This window comes from Bubalus bubalis, chromosome 11, assembly GCF_019923935.1.
Source record: "Bubalus bubalis isolate 160015118507 breed Murrah chromosome 11, NDDB_SH_1, whole genome shotgun sequence".
Taxonomy (NCBI): Eukaryota; Metazoa; Chordata; class Mammalia; order Artiodactyla; family Bovidae; genus Bubalus; species Bubalus bubalis.
This window is the reverse complement of record NC_059167.1, coordinates 98,400,824-98,407,602: the sequence shown is the minus strand read 5'-3', so window position 1 is coordinate 98,407,602 and position 6,779 is coordinate 98,400,824. Positions and strand designations below refer to the sequence as shown.

The 6,779-nt window shown below is 47.2% G+C and overlaps 1 long non-coding RNA gene across 1 annotated transcript; it reads right to left on the bottom strand.

Moving 5' to 3' along the window:
- Positions 1-838: 838 nt before the first annotated feature.
- Positions 839-4,486, bottom strand: LOC123464714. The gene is made up of 3 exons (XR_006639756.1): positions 3,856-4,486; positions 1,911-1,950; positions 839-1,279 (listed from the first exon to the last, which is right to left on the bottom strand). It is a non-coding gene; the product is annotated as an uncharacterized LOC123464714 (long non-coding RNA).
- Between the last annotated feature and the right edge of the window lie 2,293 nt (positions 4,487-6,779).

The following is a 6,779-nucleotide window of genomic DNA, read 5'->3' as shown; positions in this document are numbered from 1 at the left end:
GGTAGCGTGGCTGTTCTAGTTATTTATTGCTGAATCCAAACTACGCAAAATGTAGTGACTTAAAATAGTCATTTTAGCTTGCTCACAAGACTGTGGGACAGTAAATCAACTGTACTTTACTTCAAAAAAAAAAAAAAAAAAGATCGTGGGTCAAGAATTTAAGCAGGCTCAGCTGCACAGTACTCGGATCCACGTGGTGTCACTGGGATGACACCCAGGTGGGGTGGTGGGATCCAAGATGGCTTGTTCTCTGCTGGGTCTGATGCCCCACAAGGAACAGCTTGAGGCGGCCCCGTCCCTCCCTGTAGTCTCAGGGCCCTCCACATGGTTGCTCCAGCAGAGCAGGCCAATCTCTTACGTGGTTCCCCAAGAGTGAGTGTCCAAGAGCCAGGGTTTCCAAAGGCAGCTTAGAGCTGGCCTGTCAGCACTTCTGCCGTATCCTATGGATCAGAGGCAGCAGGGGGCCATCCAGACTCCAGGGGAAGGCACACAGACCCCAATTCGCAGTGGGAAGAGTGTCAAACAACCTGTGGGCATCGTTCCTCTACCTCAGTGGCTGTGGGAATCAGAACTCCTGATACACAAGAAACACTGAGAACAGTCCCAGCATGAAGCAAATACACATTTGCTGTTAGTGCTGGCTTCCCTGGTAGCTCAGCAGTAAAAGAATCCACCTGCCAGTACAGGAGACACGCTTCCTTGGTGGCTCAGATGGTGAAGAATTTGCTTGCAATGTGGGAGACCCAGGTTCATCTCTGCATCGGGAAAATCCCCTGGAGAAGGGAATGGCTACCACTCCAGTATTCTTGCTTGGAGAATTCCATGGACAGAGAAGCCTGGTGGGCTACCCTTCGGGGGTCACACAGTCGGACATGGCTGAGCAACTAACCCTTTGCTGTCAGTGCTACCACTTAATCAGTAGCAGGACACTCGAAAGCCTTCCTGGAAAAGCTGGAAAGCCAGGCCTTTCACAGGTGACTGCCTGCCTCCCTCCACAAGCCTTCAAATAAATGGGTGGTTTCATGTCTGAAAGAGGAAGAGGTAACCCTGACCCGATGCCTCCGCCCCAACAACCCTGGCCAAGACCAGTCCATGACCTGATGTGGTCCCGAGATGGACCTGCAGGTAGGGTGAGCGCGGCACCCGGGCCTGGGCCAGCAGAGAATACCAGCCGGGTCAACCGTCTGCTGCCCTGACTCACCCCAGGCTTGTGGTGAGCACGGCCAGCTGCAGTCACGTCCTCCGCAGGACATTCTCTGCCAGGCTCCCGGGTAAGAGCCTGCAAGAAAGGGGAGGACCACCTTTTCCAGCTGTGCCTCTTGTCCTTTATGGCAAATATTTCCTATCTCTTCCTCCCCATCAAGGTGAATCTACAGAACCAAGCATGCATGCATGTATTCAGTCATTTAACAAACACTTATTTAAGCAGCTACTGAATACCAGGCAGGCTTCCCAGGTGGCTCAGTGGGTAAAGACGCCACCTGTGACACAGGAAACGTGGGTTCGATCCTTGGGTTGGGAAGATTCCTGGAGAAGGGCAAGGCAACCCACTCCAGTATTCTTGCCTGGAGAATCCCCATGGACAGAGGAGCCTGGTGGGCTACAGTCCAAGGGGTCACAGAGTCAGACACGATTGAAGCAACTAAGCGCACATACCAATACCAGGCACTGCACTAGACCCTGGAGGTACAGCCTGAACAAGACAGACAAATTTTTGCCAACATGAAGCTCATATTTTCAGTGGAGGAGCCAGATAACAAGCAAGTGAGATACTGATTCTGACCAGTGCTCTAAATGAAACATGGCATTTGGGCAGAGCAAGGACTGCAGGAGCAAGGTCTGGAAGGATGGAAATTAGGGAGCATTACAGAATGACAGGCAAGGGAGGTTGGTGCCTTGAGCTTGCCTACCTGGGTGACAGCAATGGGAGTCAGGAAGACACAGATTCTCCTGGAAGAGATGGAAGAGATGACATGTATTATGGATGGAGGACTGGTCGGGGAGTAAGTGAGAGGAGGAGTCAAGCATGATTCCCAGGGTTTCGTCTTGATCGTGGGGTGAAGCACAACGCCATTCACCAGGAGGGCAAAGACATGGGAGGGCAGGGACCAGTCAGGAGGGGAAATCCAAGAGTTTCATTGTAGCTGTGTTCAGTGTGAGATTCCTGTGGGATTACTGGAGATGCTGAGTAGGGTAGTTGAATAAACAAGTCTAGCATATAGGAGGTCTGTACAGGAGTTCCAAGTCCAGGAATGAGCACGCGGACACCACTAAAATGTGCAAGACTGAATGAGTTCACCCAGGAGAACATGCAAGTGAGAAAAGGAGGGGGCCATTGACCCTATTTCCCAACAAACTTTTCACTCTGCCCAAAACAGTCTACTTAGGTTCTAAGCAAATATGGGCCCTCCAACCCCTGGACTGTGTGCGCAAGCACATGTTTGTGTACCACTCCCTCTGCCTGCAATGACTTCCTGTCACTCTCCTGTTTCCTGAAACACTCATTCTTGAACAATTAGCTCAAACCTACCCTCTTCAGGAAGCCTCGTCTCATTAGCTGCATTGCAAACGGCAGTCCCTCTGCTTTCTGTAAGTTGCATTCTTTCTTCATCATACATCTGGCATTTGTAAAACATTGCCTTGTGTTCTGTGTATATGTCATATTTTCCCCTAAACAAATGATAAGCTCTTAAAAGGCAGCCTGCAAGCCTTTGTACTCCCAATACCTGGCAGATGACCCAGAAAAAAAGTTCAAGATCTGGGTTGATCAAGAACTTTCTTTTGGTAGTTTTTGTTCCAGTGACTGGGGATTCATCTCAAATTCCTCCACTCGGCCAGACAGCGGCTCAGCAAGAGTGCCCCAATCAAAGCCCTAAGAATGAGGCAGCAATTGTCCAGTGCTTTAAAATACTTACTGCAAGTATATGCTTGTGTCAAATAAAAAGAATGTGACTCAATCCATATTGAAAAGGACCCGATGAAAGCAGTTACCCACAAAGGGAAACCAAAGAATTAAAATGAACGCCTCTAGACTGTTCCAACTATTTCCACATCTATTGCTGAATGACAGTCCCATTATTTGGAACACCTTTCCATGTGTTCATGCCCATTGAACACTCACTCCTACTTCCCTGGTCCCAGTTTCATACCTTACAACTTACAGTCTTTCCATACATTTCTAGAAGGTCTAACTGGACTCTCATGCTCCCAACAGTTTGGCCAGCACCAAGGATTGAGCCCCACATTTTCACTCTTTTGGTTGTATTTGCGAGAGGCCTCCCCATCACAGCTCTCCCCACACGACCCCTCACGTCTCTAGGTATATTTGTCTCAACCCATTATCCTAAGCTATGACCAACCTAGACAGCATATTAAAAAGCAGAGACATCACTTTGCCAACAAAGGTCTGTCTAGTCAAAGCTATGGTTTTTCCAGTGGTCATGTATGGATGTGAGATTTGGACTATAAAGGAAGCTGAGTGCCAAAGAATTGATGCTTTTGAACTGTGGTATTGGAGAAGATTCTTGAAAGTCCCTTGGACTGCAAGGAGATCCAACCAGTCCATCCTAAAGAAAATCAGTCCTAAATATTCATTGGAAGGACTGATGCAGAAACTGAAACTCCAATACTTTGACCACCTGATGCAAAGAGCTGACTCACTGGAAAAGACCCTGATGCTGGGAAAGATTGAAGGAGAGAGGAGAAGGGGACGACAGAGGATGAGATGGTTGGATGGTAACACCGACTCAATGGACATGAGTTTGAGCAAGCTCTGGGAGATGGTGATGGACAGGGAAGCCTGGAGTGCTGCAGTCCACGGGGTCACAAAGAGTCGGACACGACTGAGCGACTGACCTGAAGTGATTATCCCACCAGCCTCCAGCTCTTCCAGGTGCCCTTCATCCGGGCTCTCCCTGGGCAATGATCCACAGCAGAGCTCTCCAATGAGGCACAGTGTTCTTCAACTCCCAATTTCTCTTTAAAGGTGCAGCCAGCACACCCCCCAAATGTGTAGAGGCCAGTGGTTGTGACCATATTGAGTTAAATCAAGCTGTTTTGACTCAGTTTTCCAAAGTGAACTTTTACTGACAGTTGAGTCATATCTGTTTTTCAGAGATGATATTCTTACCCCTTTCTGACTCATGTTTCACTTTAAAACTAGTATAACTTGAATGTCCCAGTTGACTGTGACCCTTCTTTTTTGCTTCCAGGAGCAGCAGCCACAGCTCAGCTCCCAGGGCTCAGCCTGCAGATGCTGGGCTGTGAAATAGGATCCAAGTTAGAACAGACCCACTTAAAATTACTGCGTGATCTTCAGCTAGTTAGTCTGAACCTGTTTCCTAATATGAAACATAAAGGTTAAAAACATTAAAGGGGCTTCCCTGGTGGCTAAGTGGATAAGAGTCTGCCTGCCAATGCAGGAGACACGGGTTTGATCCCTGGTCTGGGAAGATCCCACAAGCTGTTAAGCCCATGTGCCACAACTCCTGAGCCCATGAACCACAACTACTGAAGCCCACACACCCTAGCCCCCATGCTACACAAAAGAAGCCACCTCAACGAGAAGCCCTCACACTGCAACTAGAGAGAAGCCTGCTTGCAGCAAGTACTTAACCTCCTGACACCTGTTTCTCCAGTTGAAAAACAGAATAACAGTGCCTTGGACTGCAAGGAGATCCAACCAGTCCTTCCTAAAGGAAATCAGTCCTGAATATTCATTGGAAGGACTGATGCTGAAGCTGAAACTCCAATACTTTGACCACCTGATGCAAAGAGCTGACTCATTGGACAAGGCCCTGATGCTGGGAAAGATTGAAGGCGGGAGAAGGGGACGACAGAGGATGAGATGGTTGGATGGCATCACCAGCTCTATGGACATGCGTTTGAGCAAGCTTCGGGAGTTGGTGATAGACAAGGAGGCCCGGCGTGCTGCGGTTCATGGGGTCGCAAAGAATCGGACATGACTGATCAACTGAACTGAACTGAAAAAAAAAAAAGAAAGAAACACTATGAAGTACTATAGTGAAGATTAAAACAGATAACAAATGGAGAACTCCTAGAAACAAGTCTCGCATGGAGGTGGGAGCTCAGTAACATTAGGTTGAATCATAAGCAACTGCCATTTGTATAGATCAAAAATGACCAAATACTGACAATTTCATACAGTTCAACATGCCATTAGCTTGCTACTCAGGTATCCAGGAGGTCTAGTAGGCTGGAGTTTGGGGTACAGAAGTGATGGAGCCTCAGGGTTAGCTTGTATTTAAATCATCAAAGAATCAAGGAATGTCAGCACCCTGCTAGATGCTGTCAAGGCTGGGAGATTTTCTTGACTCTGAGCTAGTTAATCAAATCTAATTTTAGAGCTAGGATAACAATGTGGTTAGGAGCCTAGACTCAGGGGACACATTTCCTGGGATCAAACCCCAGCTCTGCTAGTCCCTAGCTTTGTGACTTTTAATAAGTTTTTTAAATAGTCTGAGTCTCAGTTTTCTATGACATGGATAATACAGGGCTATTGTGAACCAAGTAAGTTAGTATATGTTAAGTTCTTAGAATGGGGCCAAGTTCATCTTTCTCTTCTTAAAGGCATTAAGCTCACATTATACTGAGCAAGTGAACACCAAGTGGACTGTGTCTCAAACAGAGGTTCATGTCCTCAGGCTAGTTTAGGTTCTCAGCCTAATGGATCTGATGCTTACGCTTCATGGAGTCCCAGATATGCAGCTGGGAAGTAATCAGGGGCATCTGAAGAAGGCAAAGGGAAAGGGTTTCCAGGACTTCAGTGGTGGTCCAGTGATGAAGAATCCACCTTTCAATGCAAGGGACGCAGGTTTGATCCCTGATTGGGGAACTTAGATCCCACATGCCATAAAGCAACTAAGCCCAGGCACCACAACTACTGAGCCTGTGTGCTCTGGAGCCCGTGAGCCACAGCTGCAGAGAAGCTGACAACGAAAGATTCCATGTACTGCAAGTAAGCCCCAGTGTGGCCAAATAAATATTTTTTTAAAAAAAGGAAAAGCGTTTCAAAAATTTCTGCTAGAACAGATTAGGTATCTCATAATCAGCATAAAAATTTGCCTTCTCCATAACCCTCATGACAAGTGAGACTGTCCACCTACACCTCTCAGGCTGCCATTTAGAACACATTTACATATATACATTACATTTGCATATAAATATATCACATCTATTGTTAGTGACATATCTGGAAGAGCACTTAAACCTCTCCAAAGGTTCTCTAAATTAACATCTTTTCTTCTTGGGTCTCAGAAGGAAAGGTGAGGAAATATAGGATTGCGAACTGAGCAACCTCGGGTCTTGCTCTGGGCTTTTCCTTCACATAGAGCAGAGGTCCTCCGGGCTCTGATGCCTGATGATCTGAGGTGGAGCTGGTGAAATAATAGTAGACATAAAGTGCACAATAAATGTAATGCTCTTGAATCATCCCCAAACCAACCCCTCCACTCCCTGGTCCGTGGAGGTGGAAAAATTATCTTCCACGAAACCAGTTCCCGGTGTCAGGAAGTAAGTGAAGTATCTTCCTTCACCATTCTGATGATGGGTAGATTTCAACTCTAAGGGTTCAAGCCTCACTCTGTTCCAGAGAGATGTTGGAAGAATGAGGGGGAAAGATGATCCTCCAAGTGGAGCACATGTGATGAAAGACTGGGAGTATGAAGTCATTGCAGCTGCCTGGATGACAGATGGGTCCAGCGCTATCTGCTGCTAACAGTGGTCTCACCATGAGGACAGTGACAGATGACTGAGATGTT